Source organism: Mastomys coucha, unplaced genomic scaffold (assembly GCF_008632895.1).
Source record: "Mastomys coucha isolate ucsf_1 unplaced genomic scaffold, UCSF_Mcou_1 pScaffold13, whole genome shotgun sequence".
NCBI classification, from domain to species: Eukaryota; Metazoa; Chordata; class Mammalia; order Rodentia; family Muridae; genus Mastomys; species Mastomys coucha.
The window spans coordinates 35,755,613-35,764,146 of record NW_022196895.1 but is presented as its reverse complement, the minus strand read 5'-3'; the positions used below and the strand labels follow the sequence as shown (position 1 = coordinate 35,764,146).

The 8,534-nt window shown below is 40.4% G+C and overlaps 1 pseudogene; it reads left to right on the top strand.

The window, feature by feature from the left end:
- The first annotated feature begins 1,609 nt into the window (after nt 1-1,609).
- On the top strand, nt 1,610-2,221 carry LOC116087601 (annotated as a pseudogene).
- Nucleotides 2,222-8,534: the final 6,313 nt, after the last annotated feature.

Sequence of the window (8,534 nt, the reverse complement as noted above, 5' to 3'; positions counted from 1 at the left end):
TCACCAGCACCCATAATTCATCTTCACATATACCCCCACTCCCAGCTAACCCTTAGACCCTCAAAGCCAGCCCTGACTTTCACAGGTTACCTCTAACCTGCAGGTTAGCTCTGATCCTCCCTGATTCTGTCTGGACACTCTCATGGAATGTCCTCTTTTTTCCCCCCTCTGAGCACTTGACTTTGCTGATAATCAAATAGTCACTTAGATAATTCTTTATTAAAGGTGGTCTCCACCCTATCTTTTGTAAGCCTTCTGAGAGCGGAGACCGGATATGGTTTTGTTCTCATTGTATTCTCAGCTTCACATAGGAGCCTGGACCATAATTGGCTTGAAGTAAATATTGGCTGGGTGGATGAACTGATGCATGCATGAATGAATCACTTGACTGGCCCGATACTTCTGAGTGTATGTGTCTATACATTTCCATGTGTGACTTTTGGGGAAATAGCAATGTTACTCACCAGCATGCACAGTGGGTTTATTTTTTTTTTTATTTTATTTTTGGTTTTGGTGTTTTTGTTTTTGTTTTTAATTCAGACTGCCCTGAAAGCAGAAGAGTAGAATGGCATTCTTCAGATGAATCAGTATCTTTGCTAATTCTGCTCAAGGAATTCATTCAGTGACATAAACGTTATGAATGATTCATGGGCCTCTGGTTAGCAGTCAAGAAGGAAAATTGTATTTATGTAATTTACAGATATCATATAAACACCGTGTCTTGTTATCTGCACGTCTGTACTCCTTACCTCTCAATCACAGAAGCAACAATTGCTCCTAATACCACTAACAAGTTTCCAGTGTGCCAAAGATAAATTGCTCACTAAACAAATGTTTAAACATATTAACGGTGACCCACTGAGTGTTACATTGTGCACCCTGTCGCCCAGCAGCCGCCTTCCTTCACTTTCACCTTGCTGTTCATCTCCCACAGTGAAACAGCCTGTGGTATTTGGGACTAATCCAAATAGATAGGAGGAAGCAGAAAACACGTACATCCAAGCAATACTGGAAGGGCCCATCACTCACTACTGACTAGCACTACACAGCTGGGAATGCATTTTTGATCATGTACCAGATAATTCAAATAGTTGCAGAATGGAGAAAAGTTGATAAAAAGCACATGGGGAGTCTCAGAGCTTAAAATAGTCAAGATCATAGACCAAGACCAGATTTCAGTCCTAACAATGCCTGGTACACGTCCACCCAGAAGCCAGCTTAAAGAGGGATGAGTACAGCATTATCCTGATGATAAAATAATTCAATATAGAGACAAAGGCCTTTAAGAATTACTTTATCTTTTGGTACTACAATATCTATGCTGTTCTTGCCTAGAGGGCCAAATCCATGGAGTCATGGAACATATGTTTTATGATTCCTAAACAAGGATATCCTACAGAAATATATTCATGAGTTCTAGGGGAATTGGTATCAATCATGTACACTATAGGCATTCATTTTAAGATGTCTGGCTTAAAATAACTCATTTTCTAAAGCCTGAACTATTTTACATAGACTTTCTATCATATGAGTAATACTCGGCATCCATGCCCGAGACACTTCTCCATCTACTCAGCACTGAATCCACACTTCCTTCTATGCAGCAGATATGCTACCATACACCATTGTCTACTTCCCAGTTCAAGGGTAGTGTGAGGCCATGTGCATGTTGATGGCTGACCAGGACCAGAGCCGGAAGGAGAAGGTGGTTACCATAGATACCTGGATACAAGGCTTGCTTAAGCCCACTTAAGTTTGAGGATGGAGACCTCACCCTTTACCAACCTAATGCCATCTTGAGGCACTTTGGCCACTCTTTTGGGATTTATGGCAAAGACCAGAGGGAGGCTGCCCAAGTGGATATGGTGAATGATGGAGTGGAGTACCTTCGCTGCAAATATGGCACTCTGATCTACACCAACTATGAGAATGGTAAAGATGGCTATGAGAAGGCCCTGCCTGAGCATCTGAAGCCTTTTGAAATCCTGCTGTCCCAGAACCAGGGAGGCAAAGCTTTCATTGTGGGTGATCAGATCTCCTTTGCCAATTACAACTTGCTGGACCTACTGCTGATCCACCGCATCCTAACCCCTGGATGCCTGGACAACTTCCCACTACTCTCTGCCTACGTGGCTCGATTTAGTGACCGGCCCAAGATCAAGGCCTTTCTGTCCTCCCCAAACATGTGAACGGTCCCATCAATGGCAATGGCAAACAGTAGTGGAACAAGAGCTTGTTGTCTCCCTTTTCCCAGGACTAATAAAGTTTGTAAGACAGAAAAAAAAAAGAATAATTCTCTAAATTTACCATTTGTGTTGTTTTAAATGTCATGTATCCTCTTTGGATTGCATATCTATATATCTATATGTATATCTTTATGAGTGGATCAATATAGAGGTCACTACATTATAGAAGGAATACTTACAAATATATAAGTATTTACATATCCCTTCTGTATGTATAATAAGCCACTCTCCTTATTCAGTGCTCAGAATTTAATGCATTTGCTTTTATTTTGACATCAATAAGATCTTGCCATATATGTTCTTCTTCAGCCTGTTCAGTTGCCCTTAAGGCATGTCATTAAATATGTCTTTATAGAAGGCTGCATGAAGTGTATACAGAAATTACCACACTCTTTTTCTTAATGTCAAGTCAATCTACAAATACTTAAAATGCAATATTTTATAAGCAATCAGTGGAAAACTTATCTCTATTCAGAGTACCACTCATGAATATGTATCCCATGATGGTAAGTATTTTATCATTAGTGTACAAGGGAATTTGTTTGGCCCATCTCCTGTTGCAGGGACATTTTATCTATTTCCCTACTTTCTTATATTGCTAGAATTATATTAGATATAAGAAAACCTTCTACTTTGCTTCCAAATGGGATCCAGTTTGGTGGACTAAGATTCTTAGCTGCTTTTACTGTTCTGAAGTGTGAGAAGTGTATTTGAACTTTGCAATCTGGAGCAACTATGTCAGGGAAGTTTTAGACAGAATCAAAATTGCAATCATTTTATAAGAAATTTTCCGTCAGAAAATTACTAAAGGTCTCTGTCTGCTTCTGCAGAGTGGCCTCTACCTTTCAACCACGCCCTCCCCGGGAGGAGGCACATGGTCGACAGACACCTCCTTGCATGTTTTGATGAGTCCTTCACAGCTTTACATGGCTGAGCAGCCTTCCACCCTGACACAGAAAACAACACCATATGCAAGTTCAACAGAGAAGAAACAAGGATTTCCCTCCAGGTTAGTTAAAAACAAAAGTGAAGAAATAATGAATGCCTAAAAATAACTTCTTAAAAACCGTGTAGTCACTAAGTCTTTGTAATTGACTTATCTTCCTGTTTGAGGATCAGTGACAGGCTTGGTCAGAATTCAATGTCCCATCTCTAGGATGAAGCTGTGCTCATCTAGAATATTAATATTTGTCATCTTACTACACATACACTTTGATAATTAATGGAATGCTTTTATTAATGCTTGCAAGGTGCTGGGTACTATGCCATCCATGAGTACTCAGATACTAAGACAAATTAGACCTTTTGTGCGCCCCAAAATATTCTGCCTAGACCAATGATTTTGGTAGCTTTTATTAATTACCTTTCTTACTGTTATAAAATATCTGATAAGAAACAACTTAAGTGGGGAAAGATGTTCTTCGGCTCACAGTTTAGAAAGTTATACTCCAACATGGCAGGGAAGACATGTTGATGGCAGTAGAATCATGTAAATGGGACTCTTCATATGTAAGAAGACCAGAAAGTGGAGAACGGGCTCTTCTGATGCTCTTTTCTTTTTTCATTCAGCCTGGTACCTCAGCCTATGCAACAGTATTGCCCTCACTCAGGACAAGTCTCCCTTCCTCAGGTAAACCTCTCTAGAAATGCCCTCATAGACAAGCCTAGAAGTGTGTCTCCTAGGTGATCGCAAATCCAGTCAAGTTGACAGTGAAAATTAACTGCCACAGACCCTGTTACAACATGAAAGCTGAAGAACTGAAAAAAGTGTACATGTACATACAATATGTACACAAGATGTTAGATAGCTCACCTGGTAACCAAAATTGGAATCCAAGCACTCATTTGTCTGGTTTTAGATTCTTGATAGAAAAAAAAAATGACCAATGGAAGAATTAGATATCACTAATGAAGACTAGTCTCATACCTACACACTTACGGCCCTTCTTCCCTTTATATGAACTACTTTCCATATAGACGGCCTTCTCTCTTCTGTGTCAGACAGGGCAACAGCATCAGAGGTATCACAATATCCAAGGCCACTCAGCTGGAATCCCACACAACTCAGACAGGAATCAGGTCTATAGCATATGCCATATTTACCCAAAAGGGATGGATGACTAGCATGAACTGCCATGGAGGTGAAAAAGTTTAGTCAAACTAAAAGTTTACTTCCAGATATTGTTATTTTTAGAATCTGCTTCTCCCCCCCCCCATATTCTTTTGCAGTGATTCTCCCAATTAAACCACATATTGCTGGAAGACAGATTCTAGTTGCTGTATTTCCATTTTTATTTCCATTTGCTCAGTGTTTAGCGAATGGCCTGGCATACCCTCGGCATTTATTGTCCGTTATGTGAATGAAGGCTCCCTGTACAAAGAGATTAGAGAGATTGGTTTCCACTACGTGTGTTCCTCTGATCTTCTTGTGCCTTCAATGGTGATTTCCAGGACAGAAAAAGGATCCTTGGTTCACCAACACATCACTCATTGCTTCTCTTGTATGTGTTCTCCCTCACCCTCCCCTTCTTAACTATGATATTTGATAAGTGGAACCAAGCTGGATTGAGTCTAGTTTAAACATCTAACACTAAGTGGTCTTTCACTTCTCATAATGAAAAAAAAAAAAATTTCCATCTGGTATGCCAAACTAGAAGAAATCTTAAGCAATAATTTAATTATTTAAATTAGTTGCAGGTTTTTTTTAAAGCTGAAAACTTATTTGAAAAAAAAAAATAAGAAAAAGGCCAAACTGTAACTTACTGCCCACCCCAAGCCAAATAACAACTTTGGAAAGCAATGCGGTTGCTAAAGCAATAAATGAATGGTTTAGCCCCTCCTGGGTCTTGGAAACTGTACCCACCCTTGCCAGGAAGGAATAAAAAATATGTCTGTATTTCATTTAACTGTATTGAACTCCCTAAGGGCAGAAGCTATTCCTGATCTGTCTTTGTATTCTAGAAGGTTCTCTGGCATGTGGTGAATGCTCAGTAAATTATTATTGAATTAAATTGGGGTTTTGCAAAATTTATACGTCTGTATGTTTATGCATGTACATATGATATGAATATTCCAAGCTATGCCTCATAACTTCTTACATACAAACTATAAAAAAAAAACATACTATTAATTTGTGTGTGACCGCAGCTAGAACTGTGTAACAGAATTCTATCTAGAACATGTCTAAGTTGGGTAAAGTCACCCTGTGTAGGGTAATACCAGTTCTTTATAGTTCTGTCTCTGAAATATTTTCCTAAATAAATGTGTAAAATTCTCTACTATGATGTGCAATACTAGTGCATATTTCATCCTTAAACCCAGACTGGAGACTGTTATTCAGGCTTAGCCAGAAATCTCTACTATACTATACAGTTCCTTCTCAGTTGAACTGGGTATGTGGTGCCTTATGTTGGGTAAGGTCTTACATTGTAAAATTACCCCCTATGTATGGCTTCCTCCTGCATTCCTGTTGGCTGGGTGGACAATTCACATCCACAATGGCTGGCGAAGGTAGACGTGGGTTACATATAGATGTCATGTCGAAAGGAAGGTATAATGGGATGCTTGCAAACAAGTCTCACAAAGTCGTCATTTGTTTTTAAAAGAAATGGTTGAAAAAGCCAAGAACAGAGGTCAACAGGTAGTTGCAGATTTGTGAATGTGTTGTGGAAATACAGGAAATGTCCCTGTGGCCTGAGAGGGTGGCTTATAGTTGGGAGCAATGGCTTGAAGTAAGGCTGGACGTAGGAGAATTAAGACACCAGTAGAGCAATCTTGAAATCACACCTCAGGGTTAGACTTTACTGATACAGCTCAATTGAAATATGATATTCAGAAATGTATTCACTACTGAACATGTAAGGTTATTACCTTTCCTAACATTGAAAGCATCCAGTCATTTCAGGGAAAGACTAGGAAGTTCGGAAGTTCCTTTCCTATATTCTAATCTAAATTACCTGTGCAATAAAGAAGGTTGATGAAGAAAGGGGAATATGGGCCATTTAATCCTCCACCCACAATGACAACACTTTCTCCATAACCCTCTCGCCCCACTTGGAAAGAGAATCCTACAGGCTCTCAGAAAGGGAGCCAGGTCTCCTCTACATCTCTAAAGACCCACGTTGGCTACACTGAAATACAGTCCCTCTCTCCAGCAGCACCTAGTGTAGGACCCTGGCACTTAATAAATATTTAGGACTTTATGTAAGGAAGGCTTTTAGGAAAAGCTTGGACGTATATGCCTCATCTTTGAGCAGCTGCTTGAGGACCATTCATTTTGCAAAAACTGATCTTCCTAACAGACTGTTCCATGTGTTATGTGGTATTCTTTCAAGGTTAGTTTCAAAGATTTAGGCTCCAGAAAGAAGCTACCTTAAGAAGAGACTAGGGGGCTGGAGAGATGGCTCAGCAGTTAAGAGTACCATCTGCTCATGTGAAGAACGGGAGTTCCCTTCCCAGCACCCACATCTGGTAACTCACAACCTTCAGGAACCCCAGTTCCAGAGGATTGGATGTCCCTTTCTTCTGATCTCTGCTGTTAACACACCACACACTCACATACAAATAAAAATAAAGCAAAAAAAATTTTTTTTTGTTTTTATCAAGACAGGCTTTCTCTGTGTAGCCCTGGCTGTCCCGAAACTCACTCTGTAGATCAGGCTGGCCTTGAACTCAGAAATCTGCTTGCCTCTGCCTCCCAAGTGCTGGGATTAAAGGTGTACACCATCACTGCCCAGCTGCAAAATATTTTTAAGATAAGAGAACAACTCAATTAATTGAACAAAATGAGAAAGGTCCACCTGTGTGTTGAACAAGTGTCTGACTTTATGTCATGTACTCCATTTTATCATAAGCAGCAGAACAGAGTTGAGAAGAGGTAGGCAAACTTCTATGGTGGCTACATTCTGGGAACTGAAAACAAACAAAGTCATATGGCATAGGAAATGTCATGAGCTATACAGAAAGAGAAACGGAGACAGGGATATAATGATAAGAGATGCTGCTCTACAAAGGGTAATGTGACATCTCAGAAGAAGTGGCACTCAAGGAAACACTCAAAACAAATGCTAGTTCAGGCCTAGAATGAGCAGTGGAGAGCGGCTGATGGCTAAAGAGGAAATGCAAGGGCCCTGAGGCCTGAGCACAGATGCAGACCAACAGCAAGGAAGCCACCATGTTTGGATGAGCCGAGTGGAAAGTCTGAGACGCTGAGGTCAGAAGGCAGTAGGAAGTCAGAGCTGCCAGGCTTTGCAGGCCATCTGATAGTGGAAAGTTACTGGAAGCCTCTGAGTAAGACATGGTGAGGTGAAACTTTGAATGAGACACCCCTAAACCACATGGGAACCTTCCAAGTAAAGACTTCTGTTTTGTGTCAAAGTGGACTAGATATGTAGACTGTCTTGGCTTAGCACACCTAAAGATGCTGCACACACACACACACACACACACACACACACACACACACACACACACACATGCATGTTGAGCTGGCAGAAATATAAAAGAATTCCTTAGAGGCTAAAAATATAACTCCAGAGGGGTGAGCATGCTCAAGAGGTGTTTATGAGGGGATTATTGGGCAGTTCCGACAGACCAAGACTCTGCAATTTAGAACTCCTTTCCCCTCACAGATAGAAAGAAAACCCTAAGATCTAAGCAGGATATCACACAGGAGACACCTCGTAAAGTCACAGTGCTCATAGTTAACACCTCGATGGTAAGGAAGAGAGGAGAAGAGGAAAAGCAGGAGGAGGAAGAACACTCCTGAAGGACACTGAATACAAAGGTCCTACATGAGCAAACAATAGGTAAGTCTAACGACCAATTCATTAGAGTTACAGAAAGATCAGAGTGAATGAAAGTTGAAATATTTGAAGAGCAGAAAGTCTTAGAATTGCTGGGCAGTGGTGGCACATGCCTTTAATCTCAGCACTTGGGAGGGATAGGCAGGTGGATTTCTGAGTTCAAGGCCAGCCTGGTCTACAGAGTGAGTTCCAGGACAGCCAGAGCTGTACAGAGAAACCCTGTCTTGAAAATAAATGAATAGAGCTGGAGAGATGGCTCAGTGGTTAAGAGCACTGACTGCTCTTCTGAAGGTCCTGAGTTCAAATCCCAGCAACCACATGGTGGCCCACAACTATCCATAATGAGAAAATAAATAAATAAATAAATAAATAAATGAAAATGAATAAATAAAAAAAGTCTTAGACTTTTCCAGAGTTCACAAAAACATAATATTCAAATCAGAAAACCTTATGTATGAAAGAAGAAAAGAAGAAGAAGAAGAAG